General features: G+C 48.1%; 1 protein-coding gene and 1 long non-coding RNA gene across 7 annotated transcripts in view; one reads left to right on the plus strand and one right to left on the minus strand.

Annotated features, from left to right (window-relative positions):
* Window positions 1-17,953, minus strand: part of TENM4 (teneurin transmembrane protein 4) — a 2,118,216-nt gene that overhangs the window by 782,519 nt on the left and 1,317,744 nt on the right. For 5 of the 6 annotated variants that reach the window (XM_051821885.2, XM_051821866.2, XM_051821785.2 and 2 more), the window contains exon 7: window positions 4,228-4,398. The gene's annotated coding sequence lies outside the window, so the exon portion shown is untranslated. Of the gene's footprint in view, window positions 1-4,227; window positions 4,399-17,953 lie in introns of those variants that run through there. The other variant, XM_070076074.1, reaches the window with a different exon arrangement.
* On the plus strand, window positions 4,377-5,926 carry LOC138850138 (uncharacterized). The gene is made up of 2 exons (XR_011389712.1): window positions 4,377-4,516; window positions 5,611-5,926. It is a non-coding gene; the product is annotated as an uncharacterized lncRNA (long non-coding RNA).

Consider the following 17,953-nt stretch of genomic DNA (forward strand, 5'->3'; position numbering starts at 1 on the left):
TAGGAAATGCCTTTGTAATCAGAAAAAAATCCAATAATTGCTCTTAGCAAGCCAGAAGAGAAAATACGCAAGCGGTCCATGTGGGAGACACCCCCCCCCCACCATCAAGAATGTCTGCCCACAACCTCCGTTCCTGCAGCTCCTCAGAGACCATTTGACAGAGTAGCACCACAGCTGCTATGCCAGAGGATGGCCCTCCGAAAACGAAGCCTTCACCAGCAGTGCACAGTAAGACAAGCCAGATAGAGCATTTCTGGCTACTGTCAACACACCTTAGGAGCAGCACACTGAAAAATGCATTTTGCTACCTGCTTAAGAGACATTGCTATGCCCAAAGTGATATGTAGCTTGTTATTATTTGACAGCACGAGTAGAAACGTGTTGTTGTGAAAAACACCAGTTATTATATATTTCTATAACAATTGTTCTATAAATATATGAAACACTTAAAAGTAATAGAGGTGCATCATGGAAAATTAAGAAAATACAGAAAAGTCGAGAGAAGAAAGAAAATTATAGACCTGTGCAAAAACAACCATGATTCAAATTTTGTTGTGTTTTTATTCCTAAGAATGGGATTTTACTTTTATTGATGTGTTTTTGTACTTGTCTTTCTCCTTATAATGGAGATCACTCTGTATTCTGTTTCCTAAAGAAATAACTTTTCAATTCACCCATTGCCCCGTATTTATTTATTTATTTATTTTTGCATCAGAGGAAGGACCGTTATCATTAAAGGAAATAGTAATTTACAGAGAGAGAGAGAGAGAGAACCATCCATACCCATGAAAGAAGAAGTGCACAGTAGAGGTTCGTAGAGCAGCCCACAGGGCAGTATTGACAACAAATACAATCGCAAGTGAATCTGGAAATGTGTCATAGAGGCGTTTTCATCATCCAGCTTTGATCCATGTGTTTGAATCTCCCTTGGAAACCTAGGTTGAATTTGTACCTTCAAGTACTCATAGTCCTAGGCTCCAAAAGGAGGCAGGGACTCTAACAAATAGCTTGGGGCTCTGAAGGCATTTCATTGCATCCATTTCCACTCCAGTAGAAATGAGAAGGAGGCCGGATCCCAGTCTATATTTTGAAGGCATTTGTGGTTATCACTCATACCATCGAGTACTTTGTAAGACTTCTCTGGCTCTATAATTGCCATTAGTCACCGCCTTGGCCAGCTGTGTCATGTCAGCCAAAGACATGTCACCTCCAAGTTTCAGTGCTCTCTGGAAGGAGCTTCTGTTACCGAAACAAGCAGGAACAGTGCGGGATGGTGTTTACAACATGCTCTAAAGCCTCGAGAAATTTCTAATACTTGAGTAAAAGCCAGATCGTATTTTCAGTGATCTCCACCCATGACTCCAGAAAACAATGAGTGAGTAGGCGAAAGAAGATGGGCACTGAGAATCTTATGGCAAAAAGCAGAGCCCAGGGGGCTGGCGCTGTGGCACAGTGGGTTAAAGCCCCGGCCTGTGGCACTGGCATCCCATATGGACACTGGTTCATGTCCCTGCTGCTCCACTTCTGATCCAGCTCCCTGCTATGGCCTGGGAAAGCATCAGAGGATGGCCCAAGTCCTTGGGCCCCTGCACCCACGTGGGAGACCCAGAAGAAGCTCCTGACTCCTTACTTCAGATCAGCTCAGCTCCAGCCGTTGCGGCCATTTGGGGAGTGAACCAGTGGATGGAAAACCTTTCTCTCTCTCTCTCTCTCTCTCTCTCTCTCTCTCTCATTCTTTCAAATAAATAAAATAATTCTTAAAAGGAAAAAAAAAAGCCAAAGTATCAAGGAACTCGTGTTAGAAACAGAGTTAGATTGTGTTTATTCTTTGATCTTTATCTTTTTGAGTATGGATTTCAGGTAATAAATGCAAACATAACCACTGGTACCATTTATCCAGGGCCTTAAGCACTGTGAGAGCTGCTTCACAGATAACACAACATGTACTCCTTGGTCCCTGGTTCACAGATGATGAAAACAACAGAGACTGGGAAAACTGACCTTGAACACTGGGTGGTTCTTGTATTTGGATCGTATTTGCCACGAAAAATCTTTCAAATTCAGCCCTTTAATGGCCCCATTGATGTGATTCTAAAGGGATAATGCCAGTGTCTGCTAAAAGTTGAAAATTATCGTTCGTGTTTGCAACCGTTCTCATCAGATCGAGCTCCGGGCTGCAAGGTGCCAGCGCGCTGCTTCCTTCACCCCCTTGTGTAGCATCACTAGTTCAGGTGCATCAGCAGGGACAGGCGCTGTATCCCCTGCTTGTCACACACCACTGTGTTTATTCCTCACAGCAGCTCTACTGGGAGAACCAAACAATCCAGACAAGCAACAGCTCATGTTTTCGAATGAGGAAACCGAGGCACAGGTATGCTAAGCAACCTGCCTGAGACACACAGCTTGTAAGGGACGCCAACACCCAGCACGTCGCCCTCAGTCTAGGTTCATGTTGAACTGCTGTCTCATTAGGACCCCCTCGTCACAAAACCACAGAACTCAGAGCAGCAAGACACCATGAGAAGCTCCTTATAGCAAAGTATAGGGACAAAGGCAGGCCAAGCCCAGAGAGGCCAGGAGCTCGCCGTGGGACACACAGCAAAGGAATGGCAGCACAGATCGTCTGCTCCCAAGTCAGCACAATCATCTGGTACAGGAGTCAGAGTCGCCCGTGCGTGTTCTGTTGGTGGCTCCTTGATGATCTGATCCTTCTCTGGTCCTCTGAGAGCTCTGTCTAGGTTGCTTGGAGCCTTTCTCAAACTCATTCTTTCATATCAAAGACCCTCAGCAACAGTGCAACAACAAATGCTTTGCAAAGGGGCATCAGCCCTGACGGTTTCTAGCTACCCCCTTCACCTTGTTGTCCCTGGCTCCAAGGCCCAGAGCTGAGCGGATCTACACAGACACCATAGAGGAGCACAGCTCCCCAAGCACCCCTACCTCTACAGCCAGCAGCAGACTCCACCCCAAGAGGGGCGGAGCTCCCAGGCCCTCTCGAATTTCACACAGCTCCTGGCTCCTCCCCTGCAGCTCTGTGAACAAGAGCTTCCAGGGGTAGTGGAGGTGGGGGGTGGGTTCAGGGAGGTGAGGGTGAGGAGGGGTTGGCCCATCAGTGGTTGGACGCAAGGAAAGAAATGCTAGAAAGCAGCTAGGATTGTGGGTGCTCTGTCCAGAGAGATCCTGAGCACGGCTGTCCCCCAGGGAGGGACAGCCACCACACTGGACACTTGGCAGGGCCAGATGTACTTGGTGCCGGCTCAGGTATGTCCCTGGGGGAAGGGTGCAGCGGTAAGCTGTCCTGCTCCGGCTGTACTCTGGGACCTCCCTGTCTCCTTTAGAGCTTGCTGGAACTGGCTGCAGCACAGCCCTTGACTCAAACCACTGCAAAATATACTTAACACCGCATTGATTTTCCATATAATTTTATAAGCACAAACATTCTCTTTCATTTCCTGACAAACAACTATATTCCCCAAAGTGTCCAATAAAAATCAGTAATTTGCACATCACTATCTATAGCAGCGGCCGTTGTTTGGAGTTAGTCACTGAGGCCAAGTTCTTTCGGCTTCCAGTTCCACTCCCACTCCCTCAGCCCCCCCCCCCCAACAACCCCCTCATGGGTAGACTCGTCCCCCACCCCCAGACAAACCATAAACTTGGAAGTGCAGGAGGCAGAGCCCTCTACACCTCCCCGAGTTTGGAGAAAGCCCTTTGTGTGAAAACCCATAATTTCGAAGCAATCCTTCATGGAAAGCAGGGGCAGAGGCAAGAGGTGCCACACTGAGCACCAGGCTACCTGGTGGCTGGGAGACTCCCGGACTGCACAGGGCTGTCCTCCGTCCCCGCCCTGCCTAGCCCAGCTCCGAGTAAGGACAAGGCCTCCAGGTGCACGTGCAAAGCGGAGGTGATTAATTTCCGTGACTGACACTTGTCTGAGGCTAACGGGCAGCCAAGCCCTCCAGGGGCAGGCATGATTCTAGAGTTGCATCATAGGACAAGCAATGACAAGAGTGCAAACGGCAAGTGGGAAGTCAAATGGAAAGTGGGAAGTTGCTCCCAGCCATCGTGAAGGTGCACACTCTTCCCCCGGGCAGCAACACAAAGTGTTTCTCCTTAGGAGCCACCCTAACTTCTAGAACAGCCGGCTCTTCCAACCCACCACCCCTGTGGCAGCCACCCAGGCTGACCGTGGCACAAAGACACAAAGAGAAAGCTGTTCACTCTCACCCAGCAGCCTCGGCAGTGCGCTGGCTCGCAGTCCCAGTCCCGGAGAAGCCGAGAAGCCGATCCTCAGGAGATAGCCTTCTGGGGGCTGCCACGGGGACCAGAAATACCGGTTTGCCACGATCCCAAAGGGGAGAAGGTGTCAGTCATTCAACACTCACTGTGGCGCAGATTCTGAAGTGGGAAAACAAGAAGCAAAGAAAAGCATTGCTCAGCGATGTGCAGGCGGAGGAGCTAAGGGCTGGAAGCGCTACCCTCTTCCCAGTGCCCTGAGCCAGGACCCCAGGCTGAGGTAGGCTTCCTGCTTGGCATTCAGGCGCTGGTTGTCCTCCTCCCCGATTTCCCGAGCCCTGGCACTGGGGAGTGTGCAATGGCTCAACCTGTTGTAATCAAACATGTGGGTTGCTGCCTGTTGCAAAGATATTGCAGCAGCCTCTTCATTAAAGGAGGCTGTTCTTGGATGCTCAGCATTAATTTCCTCGCCTGCGGTTGCCAGCTTGTGTTCCGGGATGGGATGCTGGGTCGGAATCCGGGGACTGGGGCAGAGGGAACCTGGGGCAGAATGGGACCGGCCATGCCTTAAAGCTCCCACTTGCTGGAGCTGGCCGGCTCCTGAGGACCACCCTGTTCCTGGTTCTTAGGCAGTGTGACAGAGGCTGCAGGGGACTCCCAGCTACTGCGATCTTCACACACTGTGGGGCCCTCACTCACCCTTAACCCCACTTCACGCCTTTAGCTACCACTTGAATGCTGCCTCCTGGAATCTCAGCTCACCCTCCCGAGTCATGCTTTCTGATTACAGGCCACAGGAAGTGGGCAGGGAAGGCAGAAGGAAATAAAGAAAGCCTTCACTGACGTATCCATTCACTCTCACGTGCATGCACTCATCAGCCCATCCATATATTCATTCATTCATTCATCTATCTTTGCTGTAAATAACTTATATATTTATTCACTCTCCTATGTTCCTTTACCTATTGAACATTCGCTCATTCATGTAAGATAATTATTGCCTTATTAATTTGCATGTTTGTTTACATTATCATTCATTTGCTTATTAACCCATTCATGCAATCTATGCACATGAAAATTATGCATGCGTTCATTTTTGTAGATGTGCAACATTCACTTTTTCTTATATATGTTTGTTCCTATATCTACACACCCATCCACTCATTCATTCGTTTCCAAATTCATTTATTCTGTGATAATTCATGGCCCATAATTTGTATGTTCCTTTCTTCACGACCTCTTTCATTGAAAATTCATCTGCTCCACTCTGCGCATTCAAAATGCCTACTATGTGCTCAGCACTGTGGTGGGGGGTGGGAGAATGCTAGCCAAACTCCAAAGTGCAGCAATTTTTAAAACCTAAATAATTCACAGCATTTTAGGGGAAAAAAATGAAGAATGAGGCCTTCCTCCTGTCTTTAAAGAGTCAAAGAAAGAAGTCCTGGACACAAGGCACTGAACGCAAAGAGGAACATGGTGAAGGCCACGAGAGAGGTTCTCGCGAAAGCCAAAGACGTGGGAACCTCAGGAAGAGCCCTGGACTTGAATTTAGTCTCCCAGACTGGTGGCCTTGCACTTTGCCCTGCCGCTGAGTGCAGCTGTGTGCTAATTAACCAACTCTCTCTCCTTGACTGTGTAACGTTGAGGATGTTGCGACCTTCACAGGTGAAAATAAGGCTCAGAAAATGCATATTTTTCTTCTTCCTTCCCTTCTCATTCCTTTCCCAAACCATCCTCAGCAAGTTTACCTTCACCTTCCCCAGAGTGGGCAGGGCAGGGCAGCCTCTGAATAGCAGTTTTGCACACAGGGCCTGGTCTGTGGGCAGAGGCAGCCAGAAGTTAATCTCCCCTGGCCCCTGGAGTCAGGCAGCAGAACCGGCAAACAGTCTTTCAAATGTAAAACCTGCCTGGTGTATTGGTCAAAGCAATCTATTAAGGTGGGATTTGCAGGGACCCTTCACCGGGTGACAGGGGCTGAAGGGTTTTTGTTAAGAACAAAGTGAGGCCGGCGCCGCGGCTCACTAGGCTAATCCTCCGCCTAGCGGCGCCGGCACACCGAGTTCTAGTCCCGGTCGGGGCGCCGGATTCTGTCCCGGTTGCCCCTCTTCCAGGCCAGCCCTCTGCTGTGGCCAGGGAGTGCAGTGGAGGATGGCCCAAGTGCTTGGGCCCTGCACCCCATGGGAGACCAGGAAAAGCACCTGGCTCCTGCCATCGGATCAGCGCGGTGCGCCGGCCGCAGCGCGCCGGCCGCGGCGGCCATTGGAGGGTGAACCAATGGCAAAGGAAGACCTTTCTCTCTGTCTCTCTCTCTCACTGTCCACTCTGCCTGTCAAAAAAAAAAATAAATAAATAAAGAACAAAGTGAGATGGAGTGGGCTGGAGGGACTTTGGGGTGGCGGTGGGGGTGGGGTCTGGCTGGTGGGGGTTGGAGTTGTGCATGCAGGTGCGTGGGAGGTGGTGAAGAGAGTAGGGAGCCCACATTTCTGGGTCAAGCCATCCACCTTGTGCAGCCCTGTGTAGATGCTGCATCCAGCCAGTTTCTTACAGAGGTCTCAGGAGCCAGGTCTTAGGACACATGAGGACACGAAGGGGTTCAGCGGTTTGCTCAAGGTTACACTATTCATAACGATGCAGAAGCAGAATTTGAATGCAAGTCTGTCTGATTCCCAAGCCCCCGCTTTGATCGGCTCTCACATGCTCTCTCAGGAAGAGTCTTCCAGTTCTTTCCACCCTCTGTGGACCATTTATGAAGGTCCACTTAGTCAGAGAGGAAGGATCATTGTCTGGAGACCTCTTGATTCCTTTTCTTATGGAAACTGGAGATGTGAACAGAAGTAGGACGAACATTTGAGGGATATTGCAAAATTTCTCTTGGTGAGTCATATACAATACATGTGTATCATATACATTGCTTGCATCCTCATTTAAAAATAATTTTAGCCATGGGGACATAAAAAAACATGACATCAAACATGAAGGGCTATGGGGTTTCCCATTATACTCCACGGCAGGGGGCCTGTGGGGCTGGTTTCCTAGCCCAGGCCTGCTATAAGAATATGGCAGCTTCAGAGCTGCTGTTCCAGATAGGTGAGCACGGGTGTGGCAGGTGCACGGAGTAACCACCATCCTAGGCCAAGGCAGGGGTGGGCCAATGTCCTGGGCTGAGCTGTGTCCATCCTGCCTGCCCCTCCCTCCATCACATTCATATGTTGAAGTCCCAAGGCCCATAGTGCCTTAGAATGTGACTGTATTTGGAGCGTGAGTCTTTAAAGAGGTCATCAAGTTAAAATGTGGGCATAAGTGGGCTCTAATAAAATCTGACTGGTGTCCTTATAAGAGGAGAGGATGAGGACACCATGGGTACCTGTACCAAGGGAAGATCACGTGATGAGCCCATGAGATACCACGGGTACCTGTACCTGTGATGAGGCCATGAGTAGGCAGGGCCATCTGCAAGCCAGAAAGAGGCCCCAAAAGAAACCAACCCTGCTGGCCCTTTGAGATGGGACATCCAGCCTCCAGAACTGAGAGGATAATTTCTTCTCTTTATTATTATAGGAGCCCTTGCAGACAAATGCAGCCAGGGAGCATGTGTGGTAGCCATGGCAGTGGTAGGGAACCTGAGGGATGGGGAACAGTGACCAGCAGGGAAGTGCTTTAAGAGCTATGCAACCGAGGGCCAGTGCTGTGGCATGGTAGGTTAAGTTTCCACCTGTGGCTCCGGCATCCCATATGGGCACTTGTTCATATCCTGACTGCTCCACTCCAGATCCAGCTCTCTGCTACTGGCCGGGGAAAATGGCACAGCATGACCCAACTCTTAGGCCCCTGTGCCCATGTGGGAGAACAAGAAGAAACTCCTTGCTCCTGGCTTCGGATCAACTCAGCGCTGGTCATTGTAGCCATCTGGGGAGTGAACTAGTGCATGGAAGACTTCTCTGTCTGCCTCTTCCTCTCTCTAACTCTGCCTCTCAAATAAATAAATTAATGATTTTTTTTAAAAAAAAGAGCTATGCAACCATCCCAGGCACATTGCTGAGTCAGCCCTGAGCAAATGTCACATAACTAGGGGTGAGGGGAGCTGCTTAGAAGAGACATTCCAGAGTGAGCAGAGACTCATTGCCACCCAGTGGGAGAGAGACTGGTATGGGAGGTGAGAACACTGGCTGCCCTACAGGGTTCCCCAGGGATTGGGTTTTACATGGAAGGCAGCAGGAAGGAGACACTTCCTGGAAAAAGTGGCAGATTGAGCATATATGTCTACTTTTACTCCCTTCTGCATTCCATCCATTAACACTACAAGGGCTTTGTTGGTTTATAAGGCACAATCAGATGGAGATGGAGAATAGGAAGGCATTGGAACATTTGACAGCAGGTGAGATCCATGGTAGAAAGCCAATCCTGAGTCATTCATGGGCAGAGCGAAGAGTCATCCTAACCTCACTGCCATACCTGCACCTTGTTGGGAAATGCTGGCAGAGACTGGAGATTTATTTTCTGGAGAGGGTGATGAGCGCTCAGCAGAGTTTTGCTGCACTGCAGAACACGAGATACAACTGAGGCAGGGCACCCCACTCAACGCAAGGAGGCAGAGTGCATGTCTGCACTCAGAAGAAAGCCCCATGCCCAGCCCCACTGCCAGCTCCCAGTGTACAGTGTACAGGTTGTACAAGGGTAGCACAAAAAGTTCATGGAAAAACTGAATTAAAAGATGGGTTTATTTTGGTGTAAAATATTTTAAGGGGCCGGTGCTGTGGCATAGCAGGTTAAGTTGCCGGCTGCAGTGTCAGCATCCCACATGGGCACTGGTTCAAGTCCTGGCTGCTCCACTTCTGATCCAGCTCTCTGCTATGGCCTGGGAAAGCAGTGGAAGATGGCTCACGTCCTTGGGCCCTTGCACCCGCATGGGAGACCAGGAAGAAGCTCCTGGCTCCTGGCTTCGGATGGCATAGCTGTGGCCATTGTGGTCAATTGGGGAGTGAACCAGCAGATGGAAGACCTCTCCCTCTTCCCTCTTCCTTCTCTCTCTCCCTCCCTCCCTCCCTCCCTCCCTCCCTCTCTCTCTCTCCTTCTCTCTCTGTGTAAGTCTGACTTTCAAATAAATAAATAAATCTTTAAAAATATTTTTAAAATCCATGCAAATTGTTTTTCAGAAGTCATACTTTACGCATGCTTCCCTCATCCAACCCTTGCATCAGGATCCTCTTGCTGCTGCAGTTACCAGTAGCTTTAATAGCTTAAAACAACACAGCTTCATTCTCTTACAGTTCTGGAGATCAGTGTCACTGGGCCCACAGCCAGGTGCAGGCAGGGCAGTTTCCTTGCCTTTTCAAGCTTCTAGAGGCTTCTGTGGCTCACAGCCCCTCATCATTCCACCGTTCCAAAGCTACATCTCCTTCTTTGAGTCTCTTTCCTCTTTCTTTTTAAACACTTACTACTAATTTATTAGTGGGGTGGAAGCTCCTGAACACTGGTCCACTCCCCAACAACCTTGGCCAGGAAAGGTCAAAGATGGGAGCTTGGTACTCAATTTACATCTCCCACAGGAGTGGCAGGAACCACATTACTTGATCCACGACCACTTCCTCCCAGGGTCTCCATTAGCAGGAAGTTGGCATCAAGAGCCATAGACGGGTATCAAACCCAAGTCCTCCTACATGGGATGTGGGCATCTAAACCAGTGTCTTAATTGGTTATAAGAATCTTTGTGATTACAGCAGTGCCACTGGATAATCCAAGATAATCTTCTGCATCTCAAAATGCTTACCTTAATTACACCTGCAAAGTTCTTTTTGACATCTAAGGAAATACACTCAGGTTATAAGGATTAGGACGTGGACCTCTTTGGGGGACAGTTATTTTGCCTACCACCCAAGGCATTGGAAGGATGCTCTATGGAGACCTGGTTAATCTGACTTGTTCCAAGAAGAGAAGTAAAGTGATTGACAGTGGGGGTTCCCACACTTGGCTTGGTTCTCTATAGCCAACACCCACATTGATGAGCCCTATCTACACATTCAACCAACTTTCTGTCTTCAGTTCTTAAATACTGGTAGCCTCCTGAGCACAGCCCCCAGCATGGAAGAGGGAGACCAAAACAGAGAAGGGGGACTTGCAGAAGATGGAGTACATGTACTGAGTAGAAAAAGTGAAAAGAAAAACTTCCAGGGAACTGATACGCCTTACTAGGGGTGGAAGATAGAGTTGAGGTCTCCTAGGAAACAGAGACAAACAAACCAACCAATCCAAGGGAGTGGAAAGCAGGAGAGAAAAAATTAGAAGACTAACTTAGAGAGTCAACATCTACACAGGAGTTGCAGAAAGAAAAAACTCAGAAAACAGTTATGGAAATAGCCACTAACATAATTCAAGCTTTTAAAATTTCAAGTTGAAGGGCACGAATATTGAGATCGAAGGGCCCACTGAGTGCCCAGATGAAAATACTCTCTGTCCCCAGCTCCTGCTAAGGTACATCATTGTGAAATATCATGACTCTAGTGAGCAAGAGAAGACCCTAAATGTCCCCATGGAGAAGCAGGACTGGGATGAGGCAGGAGACATCCATGGCAGCCCCGGGCCACTGGGAGGCAGTGCAGTGATCCCTTCACCATCCGGGAGGAGTGTTTTCCAACTCTCACTTCCCCATGTGAAGGCGGGACAAAGGCAGTCTTAGATAAGTGAGCCTCTGAGAGAGACAGGGTTCAGGTATGGGGGACTTCTCCCAAAAAGGAGAAAAGGAGGTTGAATTCAGAAAGGGGGTATCAATAGGGAGAGAGGGGAGGGTGGTGCAGGAAACCAGCGGGGCTCCGGGTGTAGGGAAGGGAGGGAGGGTGATGCAGGTAGAGAAAGGGGCATCGGTCCAGATGGAGACGGTCGGAGTGAGTCTGCATCTCACTCTGGGCCCCACTGTCCAGTGGCACGGATGTAGGGAGGCCTCTCTCCACTAGTGCATAAGCTTAGAGTTGCTTCTGTTGCCAAAGATTCAGGCAACCGTTCTGCAGAGTGTCTGTCTGTGTGGTCTGTCTCTCTCTCCTCAAGTCTTCCTTTTACTGATCTGACTCAGTTTCCCCTCCTGCATTCTGGGTTCCTGCTGCCCCACAGCCCACACTTCCAAATGGGACTCTTCCTCCCTGACATATACCAGCTGTGGCCCATTCTTTCCCCAGGGAAGGGCCTGAGGTTGCTTCTTGGACTCCCAGTCATGCCGGGGCAGCTCCCTGGTGACTGTGTGCTTGGGGCTGAGGATCCCACGGGTTCATTCACCTGCTTCCACAGAAGAACCCATCTAGCCATATCCTGAGGTTGCTCCTTTTTGGCCATCACACACTGGACTGTGCCCTCTTCATTCATCAGGACTACCCTCTGCAGCTGGGTCTCACCCCAGCCCCTTTCTGCATGGGCCAGCCTTCTTCCATCGCTCCACTGAGCCTGGGTGCCAACAGGCAGGTGAGCAGACAATAGCATGGGCTGGACCTCTTGCGGTAGGCAGAACACCACTTCCCTTTGGCAGTGAACCCTCTTTCTGCCAGCTCCAAAACCCGAAACCAGGGCCTGATCATGAGGCTATGTGGGGGAAACAAAGAGACTCAGCCTGCTGTTGCCTGGCCATACCTTAACCCTTTGCCTTCCTCCAGTAAATCACACTTTATTACAAGGAGACATCTTCAAAAATCTACTCTAGTTTATAAAGGCAAACCATTCACTGAAATCAATCAGATGGTGCTAGGAACTATCATTAATAACAATTGCTTACATAATCTTTACTAAGGACTGTGATATACCAGTGTAAATGGCTGACAATCACCGGTTTATTGGAAGGAAGCCAAACACCCCTCTACTTCTCTCCTTCATGGCATTCCCAGAAAGACACCAGCCACTTGGACAGGGTGAGAGTGATAGAGTAAGACTCCAAACTTCTGGGGCAATCAGCTTCAAGGAATATTCCTTGCATACCTGCTATACATTAGACATTGAGCTGTATAGTCTTTAAAATACTCTGCTGGATTAAATCAGTGGAGGGGAACAACTTAGGTTATTATAGTCACAGCCACCGTCAGACTGGGCCTCATAGGGGAGTGCCTTGGTTATCCTGCTGGCTTTGTACCTGTGTGGTGGGGGTGATGCTTTCTGGCCCAGCCAATTCAGTAAGCTAAAGGAGCTTATAACCAGCACTGCATGAACTCCAAAGTGTCTCACAAACTCCACTGCTGAAATTATTCTTGATATTGGAACAGCACTTTACAGATTTTAAAGCATTTCAAACCCATTTTGTCATTTCATCCCCTAAGCATTTCAGGGAGTTAGTCTGGGATTAGAGCTTTCCTGGTATTTTTTTGGCAATGCCATCAGGAAAGGGAAACATGGTGTCAATATTTTGAAGCTACCAGACACGCATCGAACTTTTCCAGTGTGAATTTTCTCCTTGAAAACGTGTTCAGTATTTTCACACTGAGACATGAGTAGGGCTGGTCTGTTCTCTGTAGATCGTGAACACCCTACCAGAAACTGCCCTGCTTAGCTCTGTATCTCCAGAGACTAATCCAGGGCTGGGCAAAGGGGACAGACTCAGGAGGTACTCACTGATCCACTGAGGGAGTGAGTGAGTGAGTGGCTGAAGGAAGAAAGGGAGGAAGAGAGGAAGGAAGGAAGGAAGGGAGGGAGGGAAGGAGGGAAGAAGGAAGGAAGGAAAGAAGGAAGGAAGGAAGGAAGGGTGAGAGGGAGGGAGGGAGGGAGGAAGGAAATTGAGACAAAAAGAGTTCTGGGACAAGAATAATCCAAATGTGATGAATACAAGATACAAATGTCCCAGCACACAAACTGACATTGTAAACTGGGAAGAAATGAGATTAAATATGCAACATGTAATTTAAAAATATAATCATAGTTGGCATTTAATTAAGTTCAACAATAAGCAACTGTTGAGACTTCAGTTGCTAACATAATTTTTGATTAAGTTACATTTGCTCATTATGACTTCTTGATATATTTAAGGGTTTTTTCTTTTTTAAAGAAAAGCAATTCTGAGAAGTAGATTTGCAAGCAAAGAACAATAAACACAAACACAACTTTCCACCCTGCCAAGTTGACATGCTAGCCTCCTGAGCCCAGTCAGAGAGAAATCAGCTGCCCTTAAGTAAACGCTCAAGCATGGAATGACCAACAGCAGATGAACGCAGGCCCAGTTCCTACACTACTAGTAACAAACGGGCCTTTTCATCTGATTGATTAGTGAGCATATAGCAAACAATAGCAACATTTCACTAAGATCTGGAGGCTAAAACGGATTGTACCCTGGCCTAATGGGACCAGATGTAAATAAAGAAGTATATAGTTGAGGCATTGTGGTACAGTGAATTAAGCCACCGCTGCATCCCATATCCAAGAGCCACTTCAAACCTCAGCTTTCCTACTTCCAATGCAGCTTCCTGCTAATGCACTGGGAAGGTAGTGGAGGATGGTCCAAGTGCTTGCCCCTGCCAGCCACATGGGAGACCAGGATGGAGTTCCTGGAACCTGGCTTTGGCTTGGCCCAGTCCTGGCTGTTGCAGACCTTAGGGGAGTTAACCAGTGGATGGAGGATTTCTTTCTCTATCAATCTTCCTTTCAGATAATAAATAAATTAATATATCTAAAAATAATTACATTTTTTTTCACCATTTAAAACCTTTTATGGACTGTATTTTTTAGTCTATTAAGTGGCAATAAATGTAATTCAACTTAATGGGCAATGAGGGGGTCACTTATTTCACCAAAGTTAATGGAGAACGGACCATGTGGTGGACGATGTGCTTGGCTCCTGGGATACAAATCGATCAAATTCTGAAGAGGTGCTCACAGTCTGACAGTGAAAACAGACCCAGTAATCAAAGGAAGACAACTTGGTTTGACATAAAAAAAGAGGAGGACAAAACCAAATGCAGGAGAGCCCAGAGGCGCAAGGGCAGTGGTGACTGAGATCCGGGTCCTTTTTGTTAGCATTGCTGTGAACCTTGCTGAAGGTACGTCTAGTTCCCACGGTAGCCAGAGAGATCTTTCCGAAACAGGAAGTGGGGATCATGTTGCTTTTCTCTTCAAAGTGCCTCAACGTTGAACGCCCGTCTCCCTGACTCGAGTCCCAGTTGGCAGAGGACAGAGATGGCGTGGCTTGCACATTTCTCAATACTCAAGCAACTTCCTGTGTTGCAAGCGAAACAGGGACGCAGATCTGTTTGGTGAATCCATGAATGCAGTAAAACTACGTGCAGATGCTGAAGCAGGACCATGACATTTCAAGTTTCTTTCTTCTGTGTCCACATCAGTGAGTTCTGTGGGTGCTGGTTTGTAGAGCAGTGGGGGGTGAAGAGCCTTAGCTTTGGGTCCCATGACCCAAGTTCAAGTGTGGACTTGCCCTGCTCCTGTGTGACCTTGAGCAAATCAGTTAGCCTCTTTCAATTTCAGTTTCCTAGGGCTGGCGCTGTGGCGTAGTAGGTTAAGTAAGCCTCTTCGTGCAGTGTTAGCATCCCATATGGGTGCTGGTTCAAGTCTTGGCTGCTCCACTTCCAATCCAGCTCCCTGCTAATAATGTGCCTGGGGAAGCAGTGGAAGATGGTCTAAGTGCTTGGGCCCCTGCAACCCACGTGGGAGACCCAGAAGAAGCTCCTGGCTCCTGATCAGCCCAGCTTCAGCCATTGCAGTCATTTAAGGAGTGACCCAGAGGATGGAAGACCTCTTTCTCTGTCTCTCACTCTCTCTGTAACTCTGCCTCTCAAACAAATAAATAAAATCTTAAAATAAAATTTCAGTTTCCTTATTGACAAAGAATACTAATTATATCTGCTTGAAAGGATGGCTATGGGCTCATAAATTCAGAGAAATGGTCAGCAGAGCCCTGGTCCCTCACGTAGCACATGCTGAGCAAGCGTGCATGGTGTTCTTGTAATTCTCCTTGAAACCAACTCCAGATCCCCAAGTGCTGTCGTTGGTGTCTCTGGGAACAGCTTTCAGGGAGCTCATTTCTGACCCTCTTGCAGGAACCACAGCTCTGCTCCATCTTTCGTCATCACACTCTTGACAAGTCCCTGTTTCCTACTTGGCCACTAAGTGGAGATACCCAAGTTGATCCCAAATGGCTCAGGCTTATTTCAAAACTGCAACACAAGGTGCTCCCCAGTGAGAAGCTTAGAGCCAATGTTGTTTCATTGACAACTTGGGTGCAGGGAAGAGAGGCAGTACCTCCTAGGAGGGTGTGCTTTTTATCATTGACTGAAAGAGGCTGGCCCGTTCATTTAACCCCATGCCTACCTTTGAGAAGTTTTATTGTTGTTGTCTGTTTTTATTTTTTCCATTGTTCCTAAATAGTTTCCTGCAGGGGAAGGGTATTGGAAGGTTGGACATGTGGAAAGGTGCGTTCTTTACTATCTGACATTTGATAATTATATTTCAGGAGTCAGATTTGGGAGAGTGGAGACATACAAAGTGCTAGGGACAGAGCAAGGAATGCCTACACTTAGCTAGTGCTGAAGCAGGATCATCAGGCATCTTAAGTCTGACTTTAGGGTTTGAAGCAGCCTGCTTTGTCTGTGTGTACGGGAAAGCTGGGCTGGAGGCCCGGTTCCTGTCCTTTGCCTCCTGTGGCATTGTCTTTGAGCACCTGACTTCCCCTTTTCCTATGTTGGATGAATCATATTTTTACAATAATGAGATCCAAGGCCCTGGTTTTCTTTATTTTCCCGACAGCATCCTATTTTTTGCAAGACTTTGCTTATTTAACAAACACGATTGGGAAGCTTATGAATAAAGAGCTTGTGTAAGGGGTACGGGAGACAGGCAGATTATGTGGGAGGCAAATTAGCCTTTGGAGGGCAGTTCTGTAGACACCAAGAGCAGAGATAATCCTGATCATAATTCTCATCGCACCAGCTACCATCATTTATTAGGAATGGGCTGTGTGCCAGACACGCTGCATATAATTTTTGATCTAACCATTGCCACAAAGTAGGAGAAAGGTGTCATTGTTTCCCCATTTCGCAGATCCGGAAACTGAGGATGAGGGAGTCCAGGAGCTTGTCTAGGGTCGCACGGCTAGTCAAGGCCAAAGAGACGCTCGACTCTGGTCTGCCTGGTGCCAGAGCGCGAGATCTGAACCACCAGACCCTCTGACCTCCCGGTTCCAAGAGAACGATGTCACTTATATAGGAAAGTGCGGAAAATTTGGCAGAGTGTGGCCGCTGCTGAACCTTTCCTAGAACAGCAAGATGCCCAGCCCACAGCTGAGAGCAGATGTTGAAAAGGCATCACGCACCTGACTGCAGGCCCACTCTGGGACACGGGCAGAGAAATGGACAAAGCACACCCCATTTGAGATCTTCATGTTACTCGCTATTTTCTCTTCCACCTTCTCTACCTGTTTACCTCTTCCTTTTCTCTCCTGGATGATTTCAGTAGAATTTACTTATGTTAGCTTCCTATTGCGGCTGTAACTACCACATATGGAACAGCTCTCAACAGTACTAATTTATCATCTTATAGTCTGGGAAATCAAAAGTCCAAAACATGTCTCCTTGGACTAAGTTCCAGATGTTGGCAGGGCTGTGTTCTCTCTGGACACTTTAAAGGAGAATCCATCTCCTTGGGTTTTCTGGCTTATAGAGGTTCCCCACATTCTGTGGCTATGACTCCCTGCCATCTTCAAGGGCAAGGAATCGCATTGCTCAGACCTGTGTTTCCACCTCACCTCTCTCTGGTTCAGACCCTTCTGCCTCCCTTTTCCACTCGTCATGGCCCTGGTGACCCCCTAGGGGTAATGGATAATGCAGGGCAAATCTTCTCATTTCAAGATCTTCAGTCAGCTCATCCACCCAAACTCTGTAACCACCAGAGGTAACATCTTCACAAGTCTGGGTATTAGGGTGTCTACATCTGGGGGACCTTGTATTTCCCCCAGACTACTGCAAGCAAATGGATGCACGTTGGGATGTTATGAGATTAAAAACACCGCCCATGCAAAAGTTCCCCAAGGCCCTGGTGCTCCATGAGGGTGGAGTCTTGGGAGATTTCATCAATGAAATCCCAATATTCAACACAAGATTTTCAATAAGAGATTAACAGATTTTCAATACATACTTATTGCATAAATAAACATCTTGCCTTTCTCTTTCTCTTTTGTATGATATGAACTTTCTTTCTAGAACTTCAAGACTACAGAGAGTATCATCACATGTGTCTCTTGATATACCACCCAGTACTGGTTATGGTCAACATTATGTTTTACACACACACTCTTTCTTTGGAAACTGAAATGCTTCTTGTGAGACTATATTTAAATTCTCCTGACCCATGGCCATTTCACTCTGCCCTGCTTAGCTTGGGGTTGCTTTGTGACAGAACTTAACAAAGTACCTGTCTGTCTGTGTTGCTGCCAGAGTTCTGTGAGAAAGAATGCCCAACATTCCCAGTCCTGAAGAGGGGTGATGAGCAAACAGAGGTGGGGTGGATCAGACATGGTATCCACGGAGCCCAGCCATTAGGAAGAAATGCTGTGGCCATCAGCGAGCTCTGAGCTTCAGCTTTACCCCAGGACAGGCAACACCCTTCTATCTGGCAATCATGGGCATGGGTCTTCCATGAGCATCCTTAGAGAACTCCATATGTCTCTGTGGAGCCTGGGGGATGCTTTCCCTGATGGCCAACTCACACCTGTGAAGCCTTCATGGGTAGAAAAGAGCAGACAGTGGTCTAA

The sequence above is a fragment of the Oryctolagus cuniculus genome, chromosome 1 (assembly GCF_964237555.1).
Source record: "Oryctolagus cuniculus chromosome 1, mOryCun1.1, whole genome shotgun sequence".
Taxonomy (NCBI): Eukaryota; Metazoa; Chordata; class Mammalia; order Lagomorpha; family Leporidae; genus Oryctolagus; species Oryctolagus cuniculus.